This window comes from Nycticebus coucang, chromosome Y, assembly GCF_027406575.1.
Source record: "Nycticebus coucang isolate mNycCou1 chromosome Y, mNycCou1.pri, whole genome shotgun sequence".
Classification (NCBI taxonomy): domain Eukaryota; kingdom Metazoa; phylum Chordata; class Mammalia; order Primates; family Lorisidae; genus Nycticebus; species Nycticebus coucang.
Genome location: NC_069805.1, coordinates 31252529 through 31263991, shown reverse-complemented (window position 1 = coordinate 31263991; position 11463 = coordinate 31252529). Strand labels below are relative to the sequence as shown.

At 40.5% G+C, this 11463-nt stretch overlaps 1 pseudogene; it reads right to left on the bottom strand.

Annotated features, from left to right (window-relative positions):
• Positions 1–9191: 9191 nt before the first annotated feature.
• Positions 9192–10484, bottom strand: LOC128579164 (BEN domain-containing protein 6-like; annotated as a pseudogene).
• Between the last annotated feature and the right edge of the window lie 979 nt (positions 10485–11463).

Sequence of the window (11463 nt, the reverse complement as noted above, 5' to 3'; positions counted from 1 at the left end):
GCATCTTCTCAGACCACCATGGAATAAAAGTTGAACTCAGTAACAGCAGGAATCTGCATATTCATACAAAAACATGGAAGTTAAATAACCTTATGCTGAATGATAGCTGGGTCATAGATGAAATTAAGAAGGATAACCTGAAATTTTTAAAACAAACGACAATGAAGACACAAATTATCAGAACCTCTGGAATGCTGCAAAGGCAGTCCTAAGAGGGAAATTTATAGCACTGCAAGCTTTCCCCAAGAGAATGAAAAGAGAGGAAGTTAACAACTTAATGAGACATCTCAAGTAACTGGAAAAGGAAAAACACTCCAACCCAAAACCCAGTAGAAGAAAATAAATAACCAAAATTAGAGCAGAATTAAATGAAATTGAAAAAAAAAAGAATTATACAACAGATCAATAAATCAAAAAGTTGTTTTTTTGAAAATGTCAATAAAACAGATAAACCTTTGACTAACCTAACCAGGAAGAAAAGAGTAAAATCTCTAATTTCATTAATGAGAAATGACTAAGAGGAAATAACCATAGACTCCTCAGAAATTCAAAAAATCCTTAATGAATATTACAAGAAACTTTATTCTCAGAAATATGAAAATCTGAAGAAAATTGAAAAATACTTGGAAGCACCTCACCTTGCACAATTTAGCCAGAATGAAGTGGAAATGTTGAACAGCCCTATATCAAGTTCTGAAATAGCATCAACCATACAAAATCTCCCTAAAATGAAAAGCCCGGGACCAGATGGCTTCACATCAAAATTCTACTAAACCTTTAAAGAGGAAGTAGTATCGATATTACTCATCCTGTTCCAAAATATAGAAAAAGAATGAAGACTACCCAACACGTTCTATGAAGCAAACATCACCCTGATCCCCAAGCCAGAAGAAGACCCAACAGGAAAAGAAAATTATAGACGAATATCACTAATAAATATACATGCAAAAATATTCAACAAGATCCTAACAAGCAGAATCCAGCAACACATCTAACAAATTATACATCATGATCAATTTGCTTTTCTCCCAGGGTCTCAAGGATGGTTCAATATACGTAAAACTATAAGTATAATTCAGCACGTTAAACAAATTAAAAAACAAAGAACATATAATTCTCTCAATTGATGCAGAAAAGCTTTAGATAATATCCAGCATTCCTTCATGATCAGAACACTTAAGAGAATTAGAAAGGGGAAAGGGAGGGGAGGGAGGGGGAAGGGAGGGAGAAGGAGGGGCATTAATGGGATTACACCTGCGGTGCATCTTACAGGGGTATATGTGAATCCTAGTAAATGTGGAAATGTAAAGATCCATTTTCTTAGCAAAATAACTAAGAAAATGCTACAAAAGCTATGTTAACTAATGTGACGAAAATGTGTGAAACGATCTATGAACCAAGTGTATGGCGCCCCACGATCACACTAATGTACACAGCTATGGTTTAATAAAAATAAATAAATAAATAAATAAAAAGAAAATTAATATAGCAGGGACATTTCTTAAACTGATAGAGGCCATCTACAGCATACACACAGCCAATATCGTATTGAATGGAATTAAATTGAAATCATTTCCACTCAGATCAGGAACCAGACAAGGCTACCCATTGTCTCCATTGCTCTTTATTGTTTTTTTGTGTGTGTAGAGACAGAGACTTACTTTATGGCCCTCAGTAGAGTGCCGTGGCCTCACACAGCTCACAGCAACCTCCAACTCCTGGGCTTCAGTGATTCTCTTGCCTCAGCCTCCCAATCCATTGCTCTTTAACATTGTAATGGAAGTTTAACCATTGCAATTAGGGAAGAGAAGGCAATCAAGGGTATCCATATAGGGTCAGAAGAGATCAAACGTTCGCTCTTTGCAGATGATATGATTGTCTATATGGAAAACACCAGGATTCTACTACAAAACTCTTAGAAATAATCAAGGAATACAGGAGTGTCTCAGATTACAAAATCAACATTCATAAATCAGTAGCCTTTTTATATACCAACAATAGTCAAGATGAAAAAAACAGTTAAGTACTCTATTCCATTCACAGTAGTGCCAAAGAAGATGAAATATTTGGGAGTTTATCTAACAAAGGACGTGAAAGATCTCTATAAAGAGAACTATGAAACTCTAGGAAAATAAATAGCCGAAAATGTTAACAAATGGAAAAACATACCAGGCTCCTGGCTGGGAAGAATCAACATTGTTAAAATGTCCATACTACCCAAAGCAATATACAATTTTAATGCAATCCCTATTAAAGCTACATTATCATACTTTAAAGACCTTGAAAAAAATAATACTTAATTTTATATGGAATCAGAAAAAAACCTTGAATAGCCAAGACGTTACTCAGAAATAAAAACAAAGCATGAGGACTCATGCTACCGAACCTCAGACTATACTATAAATCGATAGTGATCAAAACAGCATGGAACTGGCACAAAAACAGAGAGGTAAATATATGGAACAGAATAGAGAACCAAGAGATGAACCAAGCTACTTACCATTATTTGATCTTTGAAAAGCCAATTAAAAACATTTAGTGGGAAAAAGATTCCCTGTTTAACAAATGGTGCTGGATGAACTAGCTGGCAACCTGTAGAAGACTGAAACTGGACCCACACCGTTCACCATTAAATAAGACAGACTCTCACTGGATTAAAGATTTAAACTTAAGACATGAAACTATAAAAATACTAGAAGAGAGTGCAGGGAAAACTTTTGAAGAAATCAGTCTGGGTGAGTATTTTATGAGGAGAACCCCCCGGGCATTTGAAGAAGATACAGAAATACACTACCTCCACGAGTGCTGTGAGAATGCCCCCCCTTGGAGTTGTTATAAACACAATAAAACCTAATATGTCATAATGAAATGCATATTCTAATACAATATGATCCCCTTAATGAGGAAAACTGGAGGGGGAGGTTGTTTTATTTATAATCCTCTAAATCTAGGTAAATTGTACAAATAGTGTCACAAAGAGCTATTAATACACAAGAGTGTATTTGGTCTGGACAAGAGACAACTTAACAGATTAACAGACAAAGTCAAGGTGTGATGAAATGCTAAGCAACAACTAGGGTAGGGGTTATTTTTCTTTTTTTCTCTTTTTTTTTTTATTGTTGGGGATTCATTGAGGGTACAATAAGCCAGGTTACACTGATTGCAGTTGTTAGGTAAAGTCCCTCTTGCAATCATGTCTTGCCCCCATAAAGTGTGACACACACCAAGTCCCCACCCACCTCCGTCCTTCCCTCTTTCTGTTCCCCCCCATAACCATAATTGTAATTAATTGTCCTCATATCAAAATTGAGTACATAGGATTCATGCTTCTCCATTCTTGTGATGCTTTACTAAGAATAATGTCTTCCATGTCTATCCAGGTTAATACGAAGGATGTAAAGTCTCCATTTTTTTAATGGCTGAATAGTATTCCATGGTATACATATACCACAGCTTATTAATCCATTCCTGGGTTGGTGGGCATTTAGGCTGTTTCCACATTTTGGCGATTGTAAATTGAGCTGCAATAAACAGTCTAGTACAAGTGTCCTTATGATAAAAGGATTTCTTTCCTTCTGTGTAGATGCCCAGTAATGGGATTGCAGGATCAAATGGGAGGTCTAGCTTGAGTGCTTTGAGGTTTCTCCATACTTCCTTCCAGAAAGGTTGTACTAGTTATGGGACTTCATTAAACTGAAAAGCTTCTGTACAGCTAAGGGTAGGGGTTATTTTTCATACAGGATGTGGTCCCTAAAAGTGAAGGGTGATTTCCCAAATCACTCCAGATTCCCCAGTTCATTCAAAATCGATAAACAAGTCAGAGGGAGAATGTGGCTCCCATGCTTCTAGAAGGAATCACGAAAAGCTTTTGTATTCCCTCTCATGATGTTTTTAAAACCATCATATTTGTTATTGTCTAAATTGAATTGTGGGTGAAAACAATTTCCTGTTCACCTGCACTGTTTGTTTCCTGAGAAGACATCTAGAAACACTGGTTTTCTGAGCTAAGTCAAAGTAATATAGGATTTTCCTTTGTCAATATTGAGACTTTTACCACTGGGGAGAACCTGTTCTCTCTCTCCCTCCCTCCCTCTCTCTCAGCAAAGCATATTTCCTTCTCTCTCTAATTGGATTTTCTGAAAGAATCTGTTTCCCTTTCTCTCTTCCAAATGCTCAAGATACAGCACTGTACAAAAAGTCATTGGCTGGTGTCGTTCTTGTCTTTTTCTGCCACATTAACCCAGTAGGGGGTTTAACGGTCTGAGGTTTTGAAAAGCTGTTGTCAAGTCCTGAAAGCTCCCAAAAGCAACTTAAATGGTTATTAGCTAGTAGGATACATCCCTGCATTCTAATACCTCCATTTAAATAACAATAATAAAGAAAATAATAACAATAAGAGTAAACTCCATGCCTTCACAGCCATGATTATAGCCTACCACCCACAGACCACACAGTCTACAGGGCATTTATACAGGATCTAGGAGTGAGGGTCTGTCTTTTGGTTTAGTGGTGGGCACGCCTGATTTCACAGGCTGCCAGCAGGGGTCGCCCAAGTCATCTAGGAGCCAAATCAGAGCTTTCATGACATTGTGGATAATTCCTTTAAAGAACCCAAGGCACAGCCTAAATGCCCACCAACCCAGGAATGATTTAACAAGCTGTGGTATATGTATACCATGGAATACTATTCAGCCATTAAAAAAATGGAGACTTTACATCCTTCATATTAACCTGGATGGACGTGGAAGACATTATTCTTAGTAAAGCATCACAAGAATGGAGAAGCATGAATCCTATGTACTCAATCTTGATATGAGGACAATTAATGAAAATTAAGGTTATGGGGGGAAGCAGAAAGAGGGATGGAGGGAGGGGGTGGGGCCTTGGTGTGTGTCACACTTTATGGGGGCAAGACATGATTGCAAGAGGGACTTTACCTAACAATTGCAATCAGTGTAACTGGCTTATTGTACCCTCAATGAATCCCCAACAATAAAAAAAAAAAAGAAAAGAAAAGAAAATGGAGTTAACTTGGTCCTTACAGTTATGTTAAAAATTAAAATGTGATTTGAGGAAATTTCCAGGAAATTGCCCTTATTTTCTGCTTTTAGAAACCAAAAGAATGTCTCATTATGGTGTTGCATCCGAGAATCAGAATCCCCAAGAGAGAGCTGGACACCAATGCAAATCACATGAGGGCATTTATTCAGGCTCGAGCCAAGGCGGTCTGCCTTCCCCCAGATGCAGCTGGTGAGACCTAGAGCCTAGAGCCGCGTACTCGTCGTGGGTGGGGTTTTTATGCAGTGGATATGGGGTGAGGGGCGTGGGAAGCAAAGTGTGGCCTTTGGATTGGTTATCTCTATGCCTATACTAGAATTTAAAGCTGATTGGGTTCCGCCAATCTCAATGGCCAGAAGGGTGGGGGGGTGGGGTGGGGAGGGTTCTGACACACTCCGGGAGATAGGGACACATCCCAGGAGACAGGGCTATCCCTTTATGTTCATCTACATAGAGATGAAGTGGTTTTGTAATATCAGGGAGTCCCAAAGTGGGGGAAGAGAGCAGAGCAGTCTTAAGTTCTCTTTCTGTTGTCCATTTGAAGGGGTGTCCCTCCCTCATGGCTTCATAGAGGGGTTTTGCATTTTCAGCAAAGCCTGGTACCCAAAGTCAAAAGAACCCTGCAGACCCCAAAAAGTCTCGCACTTGCCTGGGGTTTGTTGGGGTTGGGATCTTAAGTACAGTCTGCTCCCTGGCCTCAGTGAGTCATCTCTGTCCATCCTTAAGGGTATATCCCAGGTAACTCACAGTTTGCTGACAGATCTGGGCCTTCTTTTTTTTTCTTTTTGTAGAGACAGAGTCTCACTGTACTGCCCTTGGGTAGATTGCTGTGGCGTCACACGGCTCACAGCAACCTCTAACTCTTGGGCTTAAGCCATTCTCTTGCCTCAGCCTCCCAAGCAGCTGGGACTACAGGCGCCCGCCACAACGCCCGGCTCTTTTTTTGTTGCAGTTTGGCCGGGGCTGGGCCTGAACTCGCCACCCTCGGCATATGGGGCCGGCGCCCTACTCACTGAGCCACAGGTGCCGCCCCGATCTGGGCCTTCTTTGCTGATGCTCGATATCCCCGTCCCCCACCCCCCCCAAGTGTGACGAGCAGGTCTCAGTTAGTCTCTCCCACCTGGGGTTAGGGATTCTAGGCTACTTGAAGAGAAGAGTTTTTAACTCCCCTAAAACAGGATCCCAGGAATTTGAGCAGAAAGTAATTATTGACCTAAGTGTGATTATGCTATAGCTTTTAAAAACTATTATGCCTTTCTAATGTAGCTTATTACCTAGAGTTCAACATCTACTTATCTTAGATGGAATATTTTGCTGAAGATCCTTTCTGTAAATCAATTACAGTCATGTGCCACCTAACAAGCTTATGTCAACAATAAACTACATATGTCATGGTAATCTCATAAAAATATAACAAGGCTATACAGGTGTACCTTTTAAAAATCTTTTCTACTATATTTTTACTGTATCTTTTCTATATTTAGATACACAAATACTTCACCACTGTGTTATAGTTGCCTGCCATATTTAGTACCATAACATACTGTACAGATTGGTTACCTAGGAGCAATAGGCCATATCATATAGCCTGGGTATATAACAGGATACATGTATACCACCTATACCACAACAACTAAATTGCCTAATGCATTTTTTTAATTAATTTATTTTTTATTGTTAAATCATAGCTGTGTACATTAGTGCAATCAAGGGGTATAATGTGCTGCTTTCATATACAATCTGAAATATTCTCATCAAACTGTTCAACGTAGCCTTCATGGCATTTTCTTAGTTACTGTATATAGGCATTTGTATTCTGCATTTAGTAAGTTTCACCTGTACCCATTCTAAGATGCACCTAGATGTGGTCCCACCCATTACTCTCCTTCCACCAAAACCTCCGCCCTCCCTTCCCCTTCCTTGGCCCTTTCCCCATAATTGCATTTTTTTTAATGATGCAGTTTCAAGCTCCTCCTCACATGGCAAGCAATGCATAACTGTATGTGAAATCCCTTAATTAGGGATTAAGTTGCTAAAGTAATTTCTAAAGTTATCATTATTTACTATGTATGAGATTTTTTTTTAAGGAACCAAAAATGTGTTTTGTGTCAGGGGAACTTAATTTGGGGCTAGATTTTTGATTATTTAAGTTGCTCCAGAGTTGGAAAGTGTTTTGTTTTGAAGAAGGGAGTGAAAGAGAAAGTGGTTGAAGTCTGAAAAAGTATTTGAAGTTTTATTCTATTTAGGGTAAATTAATATAATTCTATTTAAATAAAACCAGTAAAGAAAATGTCAAACTTTAAGAATACTAGTTTCTTCCCAGCTACTCGGGAGACTGAGGCAAGAGAATCACTTAAACCCAAGAGTTTGAGGTTGCTGTGATGCCATATGGCACTCTACTGAGGGCCACATAGTAAGACTCTGACTCAAAAAAAAAAAAAAAAGAATACTCATTTCCTGTGAAATGTGAGAGGAAGGAAGAAAGTCAGCACCAATTTCAGAAATCTGATTCTAACAACAGGTCATCTCTAAATGAGGTAAATCTTGGAATCACCTCCAACTTTAAAACCATTACTGTGTACCAAGTCATATGCTAGATTCTGGGAAAAAGACGAACCACTATTTTATCTCCAAGTGAGAGAGACAAACCTCTCTCCTGTATCCGCAACCATATTAGAATTCTAACAGTCCTCACTTCTGCTCTCCAAACTTGGGTCAGAGCCAAGAGCCAGGACTTTAGTAAAAGCACCAGAAATACTCTCAGAGTTCCACATTTTCCTAAGAGTGATACATGCTGAAGAGTTGTGAAATAAGTCACTTGGGTTCTGTTATAGTAGTATTTGAAGATAATTATTTAACATGCTGACTTTAACACACTATGTGTCTTTCTCCATGTGTGCGTACAGGATAGACCTCTGAAAAGCGGCCTAGTTACTTCTAGATTATTGACTGTGTTTGCCCATTGCTGACCTAAAGGGCTATTCACTTGCAGCAATACCTTCTCTGCTAAGTTGAATTGCTCAACTCTTAAAACCCTTCCTACAGAAATTTCAGAGTCATCTCTGATTCCATGGCAGCCCCTACATGATAGAGTGGTGAATTAATTGTCAAACATGGAAGAAAGGATACTGAAAGTTGAGCAGAAATGGCAATATTTTGGAGTAACTAACCAATGGAACAAATGTGTGTTCTGCCTGCCGCCCTAACTGGTGCTCATGTTTTTTTATCTTTTCAGTGGGATTTATTTACGGTTAAGTAAAAGTAGCAAATGTTACGTAAGTTATTTCTTTAAGAACATTTAATTTATACAACTACATTGTTATCAAGCAACATTTAAGGAATGTGCCCTGGATCTAGGATATTGAACTTTGTAACTATTGTAGCATTCTCTTTTCCAAGTTTAAACATGACCTTGTGCAGTGAAGAAGCATGGCTTCTCATTGTAGAGTTATCATGTATGACAACCTGACCTGCAGGAAGGCTTTGGGTGTTTAATCTTCTATTGATTTACAAAATGATTTGTGTGTGTGATTATTCAACCCATATGATTGTTTCAACTCATTTTTCTTCTGCTGTGATTAAAATAAATCAGCTAAAACTAAGCAGTTTAGCAACATAGTCAACCAAATAGATATGACGTTATATCTTCTATAGGATGTCTTAGGCGATATTGATGTTTTATATTACACATATTTAGTTAATATACTTTGGGTAATAAAAAGTTAAAACATGTCTGGTAAACAAACAAAAAGAAAATTCTGAAAATCAATGCATTGTTTTAACAATCCCCCAAACCTGGATTTGTGTGTGTGTGTGTGTGTATGTTAGTGTCATATTAAAATAAAAAAATCTTGACACCTGCAAGATTTTTCTCATATTCCTATTTTATACATTTTTAGATAATGGAATAATTCTATAATTTTATTGCTAAAATCTTATTACTTGTTAGTCATGATTATCAGATTTTCACTATTATCTGAATTTGTTGCTGTCATATTTGTGAACATCGATTATTTCACTGTTTACTTTTCCAAACATGTACTTACACTAAGATTCAAACACTCTAAAGAGGAGTCATTGATAATAATAAATGTATAATGATCAGTTGGGACAATGAATAATCTTAAAGATTGAAATTTTTGTTGCTATGATAAGAATTCTGACTATCCAGTTAAGTTAGCTGTACAGAGTAGTATGGGGGGATCAGGAAATGCATATTTCCAAAAAATGATATTGCATGCTTATTTGATTGGGAGAAATTCTCTGGTCTGATGCATCACTGGTATTTAGGAGGGATTCTACCTACATGCAGCTTCTTCAGCGAGCTTGTTGGTCCCTCAGGGAGCCCAGTGATGATACGATGTCTTACAGCTTGTCATTGCAGATGTCTGTCTCTGCTCACTGCCAGGAAGGTTGCAGATTCTCCACAAAATCCAATGCTAGATTTAGAACTGAAGGAGCTTTGTTACAGATACCTGTAATACCAAAATAATCTAGTTAATATCCTGAGAGTTAGGATTTTTGCTTAAATTTGGCTTCTTGGTACAGTTGTTTAGCTTTTGCCCTATCATTCTCCTAATTGAAACATCATCCGTATTGGTAAATAATTGTTTTGTTACTCCTATGATTTCTTGAACTTCATTCTGATTCATAGCTGGTTTTCCGGCTTTGTCCCTTGAAGTACAGGATTTTGCTCCCGTCAGGCTGTGTGTGGCCATATATTCATTTGTGTATAGCACTTGCATTAAGTCATTAATAGACTTCTTCTGAGGTTTGCTCTTATTAGAACGGGCAATCTGCCATTTCTCAATTTTGAACTGCTTCTTATCAGCCTGGTGCTCTTCCTCAGCCTTCAAGGAAACTGGTTAACTGCAATTAGCATTAGAGTTACTGCATGTTGAAGTAAATGAATCTGGGGAGGAGTTGTTTGTTGCTCTCCAGAGGGTGGACGCAGACGTAGACGTGGTTCCTCCACCTTTAAGCAGGGCTTCTGCCATACCAACCAGCTCTTCAAACTGGGTGACTGCCTGTGGTAACACTTGAAGCATGACCAAAGACTGTCTAAGTCCGCTGTTTTCTTTTCGTGTTGGTTAGTTTTTCTTTCAGGCTTTTTATTTTGGTGCACAATTCCTCCTTAGACAGTTCTGCTAAGGGCTCTTCATCCTCACTGGAGATCTCACCGGGCAGAAAGGCATTTCCCGAATATGGGTCTCTCTGTCCTTTATCCAGGTCATTATTTGCATTTTCTGAGTTCATTGTCTCTGTCCTTTTCCTCTTTCCTTTTCTAAAAGCTTGAGTATTGGCAATTTCATCTGTTGGAAAGATCATCTGCATTTTCTCAATTTGTTATCAAAGGTTTTCTGAGATCGTAGGAGGAAGGAATGTCCATGTAGATGATGCTATTCTGCACGTGGCCCAAAAGTTAATGTTTTCCCGGGCTGCCTGCTCCAAAGCCCCAGCCTCGGAGCTGGCGCAGGGAGGTGGGAGGTAAGGGGAGCACCGCCAGGAGGCTCCCGCCAGCGCCTCGCCATTCCCCCGGCTCCGTGGCACCCCCTGACGCCGGACTCCCCAGCAGTTGGGCCTAGGAAGGCTGGACAGGCGGAAGCCCCAGGTGTCCGCGAAGCGAAGAGGTGCCTGGCCAGTGCACCTGAGGACAGTGCAGACAGGCCGGCAGCCCCGCGGGAGGGCGCTGAGCGCTGGGCTCTCAAGCCAGAGCGCAGCCGGCCGCCGCCGCCGCCGCCGCAGCTGCCACAGCCATGTCCGCGCACCCCGCAGCAGCCTCCCGGCCCTGGTGTCCAACTGGTGATCGTTTTGCAGGTCAATTGTGTTTCTTGGAAGCAGTACTGCGGGGGGGAAGAAGAATATCTCTGGGATTTCAGATTGGAGGAAGACGAGTTCAGGCTGCCAGAACCGAGCTAGCACTTCTGAATGTGCCAAGAGGCAAGGCCCTGTGACGTCCTTGGGAAGCTCCGGCGCCCCTACCATAATGGGCTGCTGGAGTCCTGGGGCTACCCTAGTCTGTGGCCGAAATCTTGCTCTGCTAAGGGCGGGAGGGATGTTCTGATGTGAGACAGTTGTATCTCTGTGGGGAGGGGTTTGGGCTCAGGGACTGTGGGCAAAAGCTCACCCTGGTGGCATGGAGCCAGCCCGAGCTTAATAAAGGTTGCTGCGTAAACAAAGGTTGTCGTAGATAAAGGGTGGGGGCGGGGCACGCAGTTGCCCTGGGAGCTCGCGCTGCGGAGCTGCCATAAGAGTTCCGGCTCTCATTGGCGCCGGAGCCTCTGGACATTATGTCCCTACTGCGACTGTGGACCCCACGGGTCCTTCTCACGGTGCAATTGTTGTGGCTGCTGATACAGGCAGCTCCTGTTTGGAGGTGGCCCCGGGACAGGGTCCAGCCTACCT